The 13,278-nt window shown below is 38.0% G+C and overlaps 1 protein-coding gene across 23 annotated transcripts in view; it reads left to right on the top strand.

The window, feature by feature from the left end:
* CEP70 (centrosomal protein 70) overlaps nt 1-13,278 on the top strand; it is a 240,464-nt gene that overhangs the window by 183,872 nt on the left and 43,314 nt on the right. The window lies entirely within an intron of this gene.

The raw sequence follows: 13,278 nt of genomic DNA, 5'->3' as shown, positions 1-13,278 counted from the left end.
TCTTGCATATTCTATTCCAGTCACACTGACATTCTTGATTTTCTTTGAACATTTTCCTTGAACATTCTCGCCTCAGGGGCTTTGTATATTTTGTTCTTCCTTGTTCCCTCTACCATGCGTGCTTTTTTTAGCTGCATGGTTTGTTTTCTCTCTGCTTACTCAAGTGTCACATCACTATCTCTCAGGGATTCCTTTTCTGACGACTTCACTTACAGTTGGCAGTCCTGTCCCCCAGATATCATCTTGCCTTCCCTGCTTTGTTTTATCCATAACTCTTAGCACCATCTAACATGCTGATATACTATACACTTTGTCTTGTTTGTATATCTCTGTGTTAGAATGCAAGCTCCATGAGGGCTGATATTTTTGTCTGTTTTGTCTAGGGCTGAGAAAATGTCTGCTTTATTATTAGTTGTAGATACTCAATAGATATTTGAATTATTGATTATAATTTTTTTACTTTTATTTTTCTTGAAATATCAATGTTATAACATTGAATATTTAATTTCCTAATTTAAAAAACCTCTTTTTAAACTTGGGTGTTTCTTGTAATTAAAAGAAAGAAATCTTTTGTAGGGAAAATCAATATTTAGTTGTATAAGACATTACAGATACTTAGAAACAGTATATCATTATAAATGTTTTTGGTTGGCACAGCATTATACGTACCTGTTGCATACAAGGTGTTTAGGCTGTCTAAAGGGACAGTACTCCTTAGGCAGGGTCTGGATGTCCCCTCAGTTTATGCTAGCAGCATTGGAAGGATGTGAGAAGTTAAATTTCAGGGATCAGAGAGAATCAGCAGGAGATACTAAGAATTTCTGGTATGAAGCTGCAGGCAGTTGGTGTTCTGCCCTCATTTAGGCTGCCAGCTTGGGGCCAGCAGTGCTGGACCTGTTGGTGGTGTTCATAGCTCCAGAGAAGACACTATCATTCTTTGGCCAAGTCTGTTTCTGTTATTCATCAGTCAATAAGATCTAGCATTTACATTTTTAGGTTTGCTTTGTTAGGTAGCGTTCCTCATCAATAGTATATTGTGAACTCTCTGTGGGGAGGGGGTTTTGGACATACTGCTATATGCATTTGATTTTGGCCTTCATCTCAGACACAGGACATGTAGAAATATGAAGTTCTTTAGCTCAGGGGTCCTCAGACTCTTGGATCTAATACCTGGTAAGAGGTGGAGCTGACATAATAGTCATAAAGTGCACAGTAAATATGTACACTTGCATCATCCCAACCCCCCTCCCCCATCCGTAGAAAGATTGTCTTCCACAGAATCAGTCGCTAGTGCCAAAAAAGCTGGGGACCGTTGCTTTAACTCATCAACTTACTGATGTGAGAAGCAGCCATCAGCTGGTACTGATAGAGGGAGTTGAAGGCAGAGAGATCTGTGTGGGTTTCTTTTTTTTAAGGAAGATACCTATTTTTTTTCCTTAAAGAGGTTGATCTATAAATAATCACAAGCCGAATTATTAAAATGTAAGGCTTATGAATTTACCAGGGTTTTAGGCAATTCAAAGAAAAATGCTTGAGTATTCATTGGTAAGGGGTGATTTGAGTGGATTGTCACGTATTTTCTGTCAAGTATTTCATCTGTCCTAAATTAATTATAGGGCATGTAACTTTTAACTTCAGGTTTCAGAGTTTTGTTATATAGCTTTTAAATGTGTACAGAGGAAGTCTCATGTTCCAGTCGGCCATGGGAAACAGACAGAATTAGGGTGGGGGCGTGAAACTTGGTTTTGTGGAAGGGTGTGTGTGTGCTCAGTAGTGTCTGACTCTTTGCCATCCCATGGACTGTAGCCTGGACTGTAGCAGGCTCCTCTGGCTGTGGAATTTTCTAGGCAAGAATACTGGAGTGGGTTGCCATTGCCTACTCCAGGGCATCTTCTCGACCCAGGGATCGAACCCACGTGTTTCTTGGCGTCTTCTGCATTGGAGGTTGGATTCTTTACCGCTGGGCCACCTGGGAAGCCCTGGGGAAGGGTATCTATGCTAATTTGATCAATTGAAATTAGTTGTTTGCTTGTTTCTTAAGTACATGAAGGGTACTTTTTATAGAATAATGACAGAGATTGGCAAATCCTCAAGGGCAATTCCCAAGGAATTGCTGCCCCTCAGTGTTGCCTGAATTTTTGTACAAGTCTATCACCAATTGGTCATACATTCTATTCTGTACTAGTTAATTTGTGCTTTCCTGGGGAAGGTGGAAGTGCTCCTTGAAAACAATTATTTCACAGTTTGAGGCGCATTTTTTTTTTTTTTTTTGGCATGCACTTGTTTACAGTTTTAGAATGGTTTAGTGCTGCATATTTTGCAGTTGAGAGAAAGGAAACATTGATTTTGTGTGTATGTGGCAAAGAGATCAAGGAAATTAACAGATGTTTCATAGTAATACTTTGAAAGATTGTTATTGAGAGATTGCTGGGAAATGCAGAAACTAAAAGACAACATTTCTATGTTCTGCAGTGCAGTTTTCCTTTTTCTGTACTTAGACAACATGTGTTAGCTTCTGTGGATATAGTTTGATAAACTTTTCAGTCCTCTAAAGATCAATGCAGAGTACATCACGTGAAATGCTGGACTGGATGAAGCAGAAGCTGGAATCAAGATTGCCAGGAGAAATATCAATAACCTCAGATATGCAGATGACACCACCCTTATGGCAGAAGGTGAAGAGCAACTAAAGAGCCTCTTGATGAAAGTGAAAGAGAAGAGTGAAAAAGTTGGTTTAAAACTCAGCATTCAAAAAACGAAGATCATGGCATCCGGTCCCATCACTTCATGGCAAATAGATGGGGAAACAATGGAAACAGTGACAGACTTTATTTTCTTGGGCTCCAAAATCACTGCAGATGGTGACTGCATCCATGAAATTAAAAGACACTTGCTCCTTGGAAGAAAAGCTATGACCAGCCTAGACAGCATATTAAAAAGCAGAGACGTTACTTTGCCAACGTCAGTATGGTCAAAACTGTGGTTTTTTTCAGTAGTCATGTATGAATGTGAGAGTTGGACTGTAAAGAAAGCTAAGCGCCGAAGAATTGATGCTTTTGAACTGTGGTGTTGGAGAAGACTCTTGAGAGCCCCTTGGACTGCAAGAAGATCCAGCCAGTCCCTTGGACTGCAAGGGGCTTAAAGGAAATCAGTCCTGAATATTCATTGGAAGGACTGGTGCTGGAGCTAAGCTCCAGTACTTTGGCCACCTGATGTGAAGAACTGACTCATTGGAAAAAGACCTTGATGTTGGGAAACATTGACGGCAAGAGAGAAGGTGACGACAGAGGATGAGATGGTTGGATGGCATCACCAACTCAATAGACATGAGTTTGAGTAGGCTCTGGGAGTTGGTGATGGAGAGGAAGGCCTGGTGTGCTGCAGTCCATGGGGTCGCAAAGAGTCGAACATGACTGAGTGACTGAACTGAAAGATCTAAGCGGATAATTTTAGTTTTTGATCATTGTCAGCATGTAGTTCTCCCTCTTCTTTCTCCATAGGGATATATGGATCAGAAAGCTGATTTTTGCGTTTCTTTTAGTGGTTACCTTAAAGATTAAAATATGCACTTTTGACTTCTCAAAATGTAATGTTTGTACTTTCTACCTCATTCTATGACATTGGTAAAATTGTTTTATAATTATTATATTCTCCAGCTTATATTATTGTATATTTCACTTCTGTATTTTTATTCTCTCTATATGTTTATTTACTACTGACAGTTGAAATAGCACAAAATATTTTCTTCCTGTTGTTTACACTTTTAACAAGCAGAGAAAAAAAATCTAGTTTTATACTGTCTGTCCTAATTATTATGTATTAATTAAACCACCCAGTGTGGGCTTCCCAAGTGGCTCAGTGGTAAAGAATCCACCTGCTAATGCAGGAGATGCAAGAGATACCAGTTTTATCCCTGGGTCGGGAAGATCCCCTAGAGGAGGAAATGGCAACCCACTCCAATATTTTTGCCTGGAAAATGTCATGGACAGAGGAGCCTGGAGGGCTACAGGCATGGGGTCACAAAGAGTTGGACATGATTGAATGCACACCACCTCCTTTGGCAAACCACTCAGTGTAAAGCCACCAAGCTCTTCTGTACACTTCTCCACAAGTCCTTTAGCTTCAATTTATCTTTTTACTTTTGTGTTGGATTTCCCTATCGACTTTAACTTTCTGAAATATACACGGAATCATGAGACAGAGTGTTTCTTAGGGCCAAATGAGAAAATAGATCTACTGTTTATTAACATCAGCAAGATATTCCTAATGTATGATGGCCTTATAAGTAACTGACATCTAGGTAGGGAGGAAAGAGATAGATATAGGAAGGATGGCAGTGCTTATTAAAATTGTTATTGGGCCCTCTCCAGATTCTTGGACAGTAATATCTTAGAAATATGAATATTGCTCCCACAAGATTCTTAAGCTCTTTAGTGAAAGGATAGCTTGTGCACAAGCGTAAAGGTGGAAAAGAGTGCCAAATTCTGGAGAATTTTCAGGGAAGTCCGGTTTTAAAGGGATTGTGAGGGAGGGGGCCACAGTGTACTTGATTAGCTTGTGCTCAATTCTTGGATTGGTTGGCATCAAGGTGAAGTTTCAGGTATCATCAACCTTCTGGTTTCAAATGTTCTGGTGTCTACATGCTTGCAGTCAGCAGATTTCATCTGGAGGGGGTCTTCCTTCTATAAAAACAACTTAGGAATGTGTGTCAGGCTTTTATATCTTTCAGGGAACTGGGAGTTCAATGATTCTGCTTTGTGGCAGATTTATATGTACATACATCATTGGAACAGAGATAATTTTTTATTCCTGTGGGTCTCCGGGTGTTAGCTCTCAGGCCCAAGCCTTCAGGTACTTTTGTTCTACCAAGCCTGTCAAGGCCACTTGCTCAAGGCCATTTTCTTGGTTCTTTTCTAAAATGGTATTCTTGTCTTCCTGTCTCAAAATTATTCATCTTTCACTCAACATGATTATTTTAAGATTCATGCATATTGCTGGATCAACAGATTATTACATTGTGTGAATATACTGCAGTTTGTTGATTGTCCTGTTGATGGACATTAGACTTGTTTCCACTTTCTGGCTAATACAAATGAAACTTTTACAAAATTTGTGTTATTCTGTGGCCTTCTGCTTTCTTTTTCTCTTTGGTAGATATCTAAGACTAGAATTGCTAAGAGTAAGTGTATAGTTAACTTCTTAAGATGCTGCCTGTGACTTGTTTTCATTCTTTCAGTGTCTTTGAAAGAGCATAAGTACTTGATTTTGATGAAGTTCACCCTATCAGTTTTTTAAAAATAGATTGTGTTTTTGATTTGTATATAAAGACAACTTTTCATAGCCCAAGGTTACAATATCCAATTGTTCCACCACTATTTGTTTAAAAAAACTATCCTTTCTCCACTAGATTGCCTTTGTATCTTTGCTGAGAATCAGTGTATGTGTGGGTCTATTTCTGGACTATCCTGCTCCATTGATATATGTATCTTTCTTTACACCAGAACCACATTGCTTTGATTACTATTAATCTGAAATTAGGCACTCTGAGTCTTCTACTTTTGTTCTTTTTCAATATCATGTTGGCTGTTTAATTTTTAAACCATTTTAAAATTTACTAAAAAGAATTTACTGGAGTATAGTGGATTTATAATGTTGTGTTAGTTTCAGATGTATAGCAAAATAAATCATTTATATATTACATGTATTTTTTTTTTCAGATTCTTTTCCCTTATAGGTAATTGCAAGTATTGAGTAGAGTTCCCTGTGCTATACTGAAGGTCCTTAATTAGTTATCTATTTTATATATAGTCGTGTGTATATATCAATCTCAGTCTCCCAATTTATCCCTTCTCCCCACCCACTCCACTTCCCCCCACCCCCCAGTAAATATACGTTTGTTTTCTACATCTGTGACTCTATTTCTGTTTTGTAAATAAGTTCATTTGAATCTTTTTGTTTCTAAATTCCACATATAAATGGTATGATATGATATTTATCTTTTTATGGTCTGACTTACTTTACTCAGTATGATAATCTCTAGGTTGATCAATGTTGCTGCAAGTGGCATTGTTTTGTTTTTTATGGCTGAGTAATATTCCATTGTATGTAAGTATCACATCTTCTTTATCTACTCCTTTGTCAGTGGACATTTAGGTTGCTTCCATGTCTTGGCTATTGTAAACAGTGCTGCAGTGAACACTGGGATGCATGTATCTTTTCAAATTGTAGTTTTCTCTGGATATATGCCCAAGAGTGGGATTTCTGGATCATGTGATAGTTCTGTATTTTTTGAAGGAATCTTCATACTATTATGGAACCTTCATACCTTCAATGCATATTGAAGCATATTTGAAGGAACCTTCATACCTTCAATGCATAATGGTTGTACCAATGTGCATTCCCACGCACAGTGTAGGAAGTTTGCTTTTTCTCCACACCCTCTCCAGCATTTATTATTTGTAGATTTGGTGATGACGGCCATTATGATTGGTATGAAATGTTATCTCATTGTAGTTTTGATTTGCATTTCTCTAATAAGTTATGTTAAGCATATTTTCATGTGCTTTTTGCCATCTGTATGTGTTTGGAGAAATGTCTATTTAGATCTTCCACCCATTGTTTGATTGGGTTGTTTCTTTTTTTGATATTGAGCTTGCATAAGCTATATGTTTTGTAAATTACTCCCTTTTTGGTTGCTTGGTTTGCAAATACTTTATCTCATGTGGCTTGTGGAATCTTAGTTCCCTAACCAGGGCTTGAACCTACACCTTCGGCTATCTTTTGGTTTTGTGATTTTCTTTGCTGTGCAAAAGTTATTAAGTTTAATTAGGTCCAATTTGTTTATTTTTGTTTTTATTTTCATTACTCTAGGAGTTGAATCGAAAAAGATACTTATGTGATTTATGTTAGAAAGTGTTCTGCCTTTGTTTTCCTCTAAGAGTTTTATAGCATCTGGCCTTACATTTAGATCTTTACTCCATTTCAAGTTTATTTTTGTGTGGGGTCAAACCAGTCAATCCTAAAGCATATCAACCCTGAATACTCAGTGGAAGGACTAATGGTAAAACTGAAGTTCCAGTGCTTTGGCCACCTGATGCGAAGCACCAACTTACTGGAAAAGACCCTGATGCTGGGAAAATTGAAGGCAGACAGTGAAGAGGGCAGCAGAGGATAAGATGGTTAGATAGCATCACTGACTCAGTGGACATGAACTTGAGAAGAATCCCAGAGCTAGTGAAGGACAGGGAAGCCTGGTATGCTGCAGTCCATGGAGTCACAAAGAATTGGACACAGCTTAGCGACTGAACAACAACAAATGGTTTTAGTGTCCTAATTTCATTTCTTTCCTTGAAAATGGATCTTTACCCTGAAATTTCAGCATGTCTTTTTCATGTGTTTATTTTTATTTATAATTTATTTATTTGGCTGTGCCAGGTCATAGTGGTGGCATGTGGGATCTAGTTCCCTGTCCAGGGATTGAACCTGGGTCCCTGCATTGGGAGCACAGAGTCTTAACTGCTGGACCAGGGTGGCCCCTAATTTCATTCTTTTGTATGTAGCAGTCCAGTTTTCCTATTACATTTATTGAAAAGACTGTCTTTTCTCCCTTGTATATTTTTGCCTCCCTTGTCATAGATTAGGTGACCATAGGTGTATATGTTTATCTCTGGACTTTTATCCTGTCCCATGGATCTATATTTCTGTTTTTGTGCCAGTTCCATACTGTTTGGATTACGGTAGCTTTGTAGTACAGTCTGAAGTCAGGGAGCCTGATTTCCTCTAGCTCTGTTTTTCTTTCTCAAGATTGCTTTGGCTATTCAGGGTCTTTTATGTTTCCATATAAATTGTAAAAATTTTGTGTTGTAATTCTGTGAAGGATGCCATTGGTAATTTGATAGGTGTTGCATTGAATCTGTAGATTGCCTTGAATTGTATAGTCATTTTGACTATATCCTTTCAATCCAAGAACATAGTATATCTCTCCATCTGTTTGTGTCATCTTTGATTTCTTTCATCAGCATTTTATAGTTTTCTGAGTACAGGTCTTTTGCCTCCTTAGGTAGGTTTATTCTTCAGTATTTTATTCTTTTTGATGCAACAGTAAATGGAATCATTTCCTTAATTTCTCTGATTTTTTGTTGTTAGTGTATAGGAATGTAAGAAATTTCTGTGTGTTAATTTTGTATCCTGCAACTTTACAACATTCATTGAGCTCTAGTAGTTTTCTGGTAGCATCTTTAGTATTGTCTCTGTGTAGTATCATGTCATTTGCAAACAATGATAGTTTTACTTCTTCTTTTTCAATTAGGTTTCCTTTTATTTTTCTTCTCAGAAAACTGTAGCTAGAACTTTGAAAACTATGTGAATTAAAGTGGTGAGAGTGGACATCCTTTTCTTGTTCCTGTTCTTAGAAAAACTAAGTTTTTCTCTCTTGAGAATGATGTTAACTGTGGGTTTGTTGTATATGGCCTTTTATTATGTTGAGATAATTTCCCTTTATGCCCACCTTCTGGAGAGTTTTCTTTTGTTGTCATAAATGGGTGCTGAGTTTTGTCAGAAGTTTTTTCTGCATATATTGAGATGATCATGTTTTTATTCTTCAGTTTGTTAATGCATTGTATCATATTGGTTTGCATATGTTTGCATCCCTGGGATAAATCTCACTTGATCGTGATATATGATCCTTTTAATGTGTTGTTGGATTGAGTTTGCTAGTATTTTGAGGATTTTTGCATCTGTGTTCATCAGTGATACTGGTCTGTAATTTTTTTTTTTTTTTTTTTTTGGTGGTATGTTGTCTAGTTTTGGTTTCAGGGTAATAGTGAAATGAGCTTTCTTCCTCTGCAGTTTTTGGAAGTTTCAGGAGGATAGATGTTCACTCTTTTCTAAATGTTTGATAGAATTTGCCTGTGAAACCATCTGGTCCTGGACTTTTTTTGTTGTTATTTCAATTTCAGTACCTGTTATTGGTCTGTTCATATTTTCTATTTCTTCCTGGTTCAGTCTTGAAAGTTTGTACCTTTCTAAGAATTTTTCCATGTCTTCCAGATAGTCCATTTTATTGGCATATAATTTCTTGTAGTAGTTTCTTATGATTCTTTGTAATTCTTTGGTATCAGTTGTAACTTCTTTTTCATTTCTAATTTTATTGATCTGAGCTTTCCTCCCACCCCCCTTTTTATGATGAGTCTAGCTAAAGGCTTATCAACTTTATCTTTTCAAAGAACCAGCTTTTACTGTCAGTGATCTTTTCTATTGCTTTCTTCATCTCTAATTCATTTACTTCTGCTCTGATCTTTATGACTTCTTTCCTTCTACCAACTTTGGGTTTTGTTTGTTCTTTCTTTAGTTGCCTTAGGTATAAGGTTAGGGTTTTTTAAAAAAATAATTTTATTTATTTATTATTGGTTGCATTGTGTCTTCATTGCTGCATGTGGGCTTTCTCTATTTGTGGCAAGCAGGGACTGTTCTTTATTGTGATGCATGGGCTTTAGGCACATGGGCTTCAATAGTTGCAGCATGTTTCTCAATAATTGTGGCTTGTGGGTTCTGGAGTATGGGCTCAGTAATTGTGGTGCATGGACTTAGTTGCTCTGCAGCATGTGGAATCTTCCTGGACCAGGGATCAAATCTGTGTCCCCTGCATTTGCAAGTGGATTCTTATCCAGTGTACCACCAGGGAAGTCCCTGTTTGTTTATTTATTTTTGGTTACACTTGGTCTTCCTTGCTGCAGGTGGGCTTTCTCTAGTTATGGCAAGTGGGGGCTACTCTTCTTTATGGTGCACGGGCTTCTCATTGTGGTGGTTTCTCTTGTTGTGGAGCACAGGCTCTAGGCGCATGGGCTTCAGTAGTTGAAGCAAGTGGGCTCAGAAGTTGTGGTGCACAGGCTTAGTTTCTCCATAGTATGTGGAATCTTCCCAGACTAGGGATCAAACCCACATCCCCTGCATTGGCAGGCAGGTTCTCATCCACTGTACCATCAGGGAAGTCCAGGTTAGGTTGTTTGAGATTTTTCTTGTTTCTTGAGGTGAGGTGAGATTGAATTGCTACAGTACAATCTATTGTATTTGTGTGTTTTACAGTTGTTGTTGTTGTTTTACCTATAATAAATAGAATGTTGTGGTCAGAAAAGATGCTTGATATGATTTCAGTTTTCTTAATTTACTGAGGCTTAATTTATGGTCCAAGATCAGTGCTGGAGAATGTTCCATATGTGCTTGAAGAAAGTATATTCTGCTGCTTTCAGATGGAATGCCCTGTAAATATAAAAATATAAAGTTCATTTGGTCTAATGTATCATTTACAGCTTGTGTTTCCTTACTGATTTTCTGTCTGGATGATCTATGCATTGGTATAACTGGAGTATTCAAGTCCCCCACCATTACTGTGTTACTATTGATTTCCCTTTTTATGGCTATTAATATTTACCTTATATATTGAGGTGCTTCTATGTTGGGTGCATATATATTTACGATTCTTAAATTTTCTTATTGGATTGATCCCTTGATCATTATGTAGTGTCCTTCCTTATTTGCGTTGGATATTTGAGATCCTTTACATTTCCATGTGAATTTTCTAATTCTGTTGTTGATTTCTGCAAAGAAAGCCTGATGAGATTTTATTGTATATGTATTTCCATTTGGGGAGAACTGACATCTTAACAATACTGAATGTTCTGATCCATGAATGTGATATCTCTCCATTTGTTTAGGTTTTTCCTTAACTTTTTTCAACAGTGTTCAATAATTTGGGGTGCACTGATTTTCCACATGTTTCATCAGTTTTAGCTCTTAAGTATTTAATATTTTTGATGGTATTGTAAATGTTTGTATTTTCTGTTTCAGTTTCTCATTATTCATTGATGGTTGATTTTTTTCCCCTCTTTTTTTTTATTGTGGTAAATTATTTCCGTAACATAAAATTTACCATTTTGAAGTGTAGAGTTCAGTGACTTTTAATACATTAACATTGTTGTACAACAATTCTCGCCATCCATCTTCAGACTTTTTTCATCTTCCCAACTAAAACGCTATACTGGTTAAATAGTAACTGCCCATTCCTCCCTCCCTGCAGCTCCTGGCAGCCATCATTCTACTTTTTGTGTCTATTGATTTAACTACTCTGGGTACCTCATATAAGTGAAGTCTTATAATATTTATCCTTTTGTGACTGGCTTATTTTATTTAGCATAATGTGTTCAAGATTCATCCATGTTGTAGCATGTGTCAGAATTTTAAGTCTGGATCCTCAGCAGTGGCCACAGGACTGGAAAAGGTCATTTTTCATTCCAATCCCAAAGAAAGGCAATGCTAAAGAATGCTCAAACTACTGCACAATTGCACTCATCTCACACACTAGCAAAGTAATGCTCAAAATTCTCCAAGTAAGGCTTCAACAGTACATGAACCATGAACCTCCAGATGTTCAAAGTGGATTTAGAAAACACAGAGGAACCAGAGATCAAATTGCCAACATCTGCTGGCTCACCAAAAAAGCAAGAGAGTTCCAGAAAAACATCTATTTCTACTTTATTGACTACACCAAAGCCTTTGACTGTGTGGATCACAACAAACTGTGGAAAATTCCTCAAGAGATGGGAATACCAGACCACCTGACCTGCCTCCTGAGAAATCTGTATGCAGAGCAAGAAGAAACAGTCAGAACTGGACATGGAACAACAGACTGGTTCCAAATAGGAAAAGGAGTATATCAAGGTTGTATATTGTTACCCTGCTTATTTAACTTATATGCAGAGTATATCATGTGAAATGCTGGACTGGATGAAGCACAGGCTGGAATCAAGATTGCCGGGAGAAATATCAATAACCTCAGATATGCAGATGACATCACCCTTATGGCAGAAGGCAAAGAGGAACTAAAGAGCCTCTTGATGAAAGTGAAAGAGAAGAGTGAAAAAGTTGGTTTAAAACTCAACATTCAGAAAACTAAGATCATGGCATCTGGTCCCATCACTTCATGGCAAATAGGTGGGGAAACTGGAAACAGTGACAGACTTTATATTTTGGGGCTCCAAAATCACTGCAGATGGTGGTGACTGTAGCCATGAAACTAAAAGACACTTGCTCCTTGGAAGAAAAGTTATGACCAACCTAGACAGCATATTAAAAAGCAGAGACATTACTTTGCCGACAAAGGTCCAGCTAGTCAAAGTTATTGTTTTTCCAGTAGTCATGTATGGATGTGAGAGTTGGACTATAAAGAAAGCTGAGTGCTGAAGAATTGATGCTTTTCAACTGTGGTATTGGAGAAGACTCTTGAGAGTCCCTTGGAATGCAAGGAGATCCAACCAGTCCATCCTAAAGGAAGTCAGTCCTGAATGTTCATGGGCAAGACTGATGTTGAAGCTGAAACTCCAATACTTTGGCCACCTGATGTGAAGAACTGAGTCATTGGAAAATACCCTGATGCTGGGAAAAATTGAAGGCGGGTGGAGAAGGGGATGACAGAGGATGAGATGGTTTGATGGCATCACCAACTCAGTGGACATGAGTTTGAGTAAACTCCGGGAGTTGGTGATGGACAGGGAGGCCTGGTGTGCTGCAGTCCATGGAGTCGCTAAGAGTTGGACACGACTGAGCAACTGAACTGAACTGAATATTCTATTGTATGTACAGTTGACTCTTGTAGAAGAACATGGTTTGAACTGTGTATGTCCACTTATGTGCAGATTTTTTTCAGTAGTGAATATTTCTGAACTCCACGATCACTGTTGGTTGAATACATGGATGCAGAGGAACCTTAGATACTGAGAGCCACCTATATGTTATATGTGAATTTTTGACGGTACCGATTGTTGGCATCCTTAACCCCCACATTATTCAAGGATCACCTGTATATACCATATTTTGTTTATTCATTCACAGTTATTCATTCTAACACTGTTCATCACTAGACACCTGGGTTGTTACCATCTTTTGGTTTTTGTGAATAATGCTGCTGTTTATATAGACATACAAATATCTGTTCCAGTCCCTGCTTTCAGTTCATTTTGGTGTGTACCCAGAAGGGGATTGTTGGATTGTATGTGGCACTGGTGGTGAAGAACCCATCTGCCAATGCAGGAGACTTAAGGGATGTGGGTTTGATCTCTCAGTCAGGAAGATCCCCTGGATGGAGGGCCTGGCAGCCCACTCCAGTATTGCCTTGATAATCCCCATGGACAGAGGAGCCTGGCAGGCTATAGTCTATAGGGTCACAAAGAGTCTGACATGACTGAAGTGACTTGGCACATGCATGGTAATTTTATCTTTCATTTT

Source organism: Cervus elaphus, chromosome 19 (assembly GCF_910594005.1).
Source record: "Cervus elaphus chromosome 19, mCerEla1.1, whole genome shotgun sequence".
NCBI classification, from domain to species: domain Eukaryota; kingdom Metazoa; phylum Chordata; class Mammalia; order Artiodactyla; family Cervidae; genus Cervus; species Cervus elaphus.
Note: the sequence above shows the minus strand (reverse complement) of the source record. Positions and strands in the feature narration are given on the sequence as shown.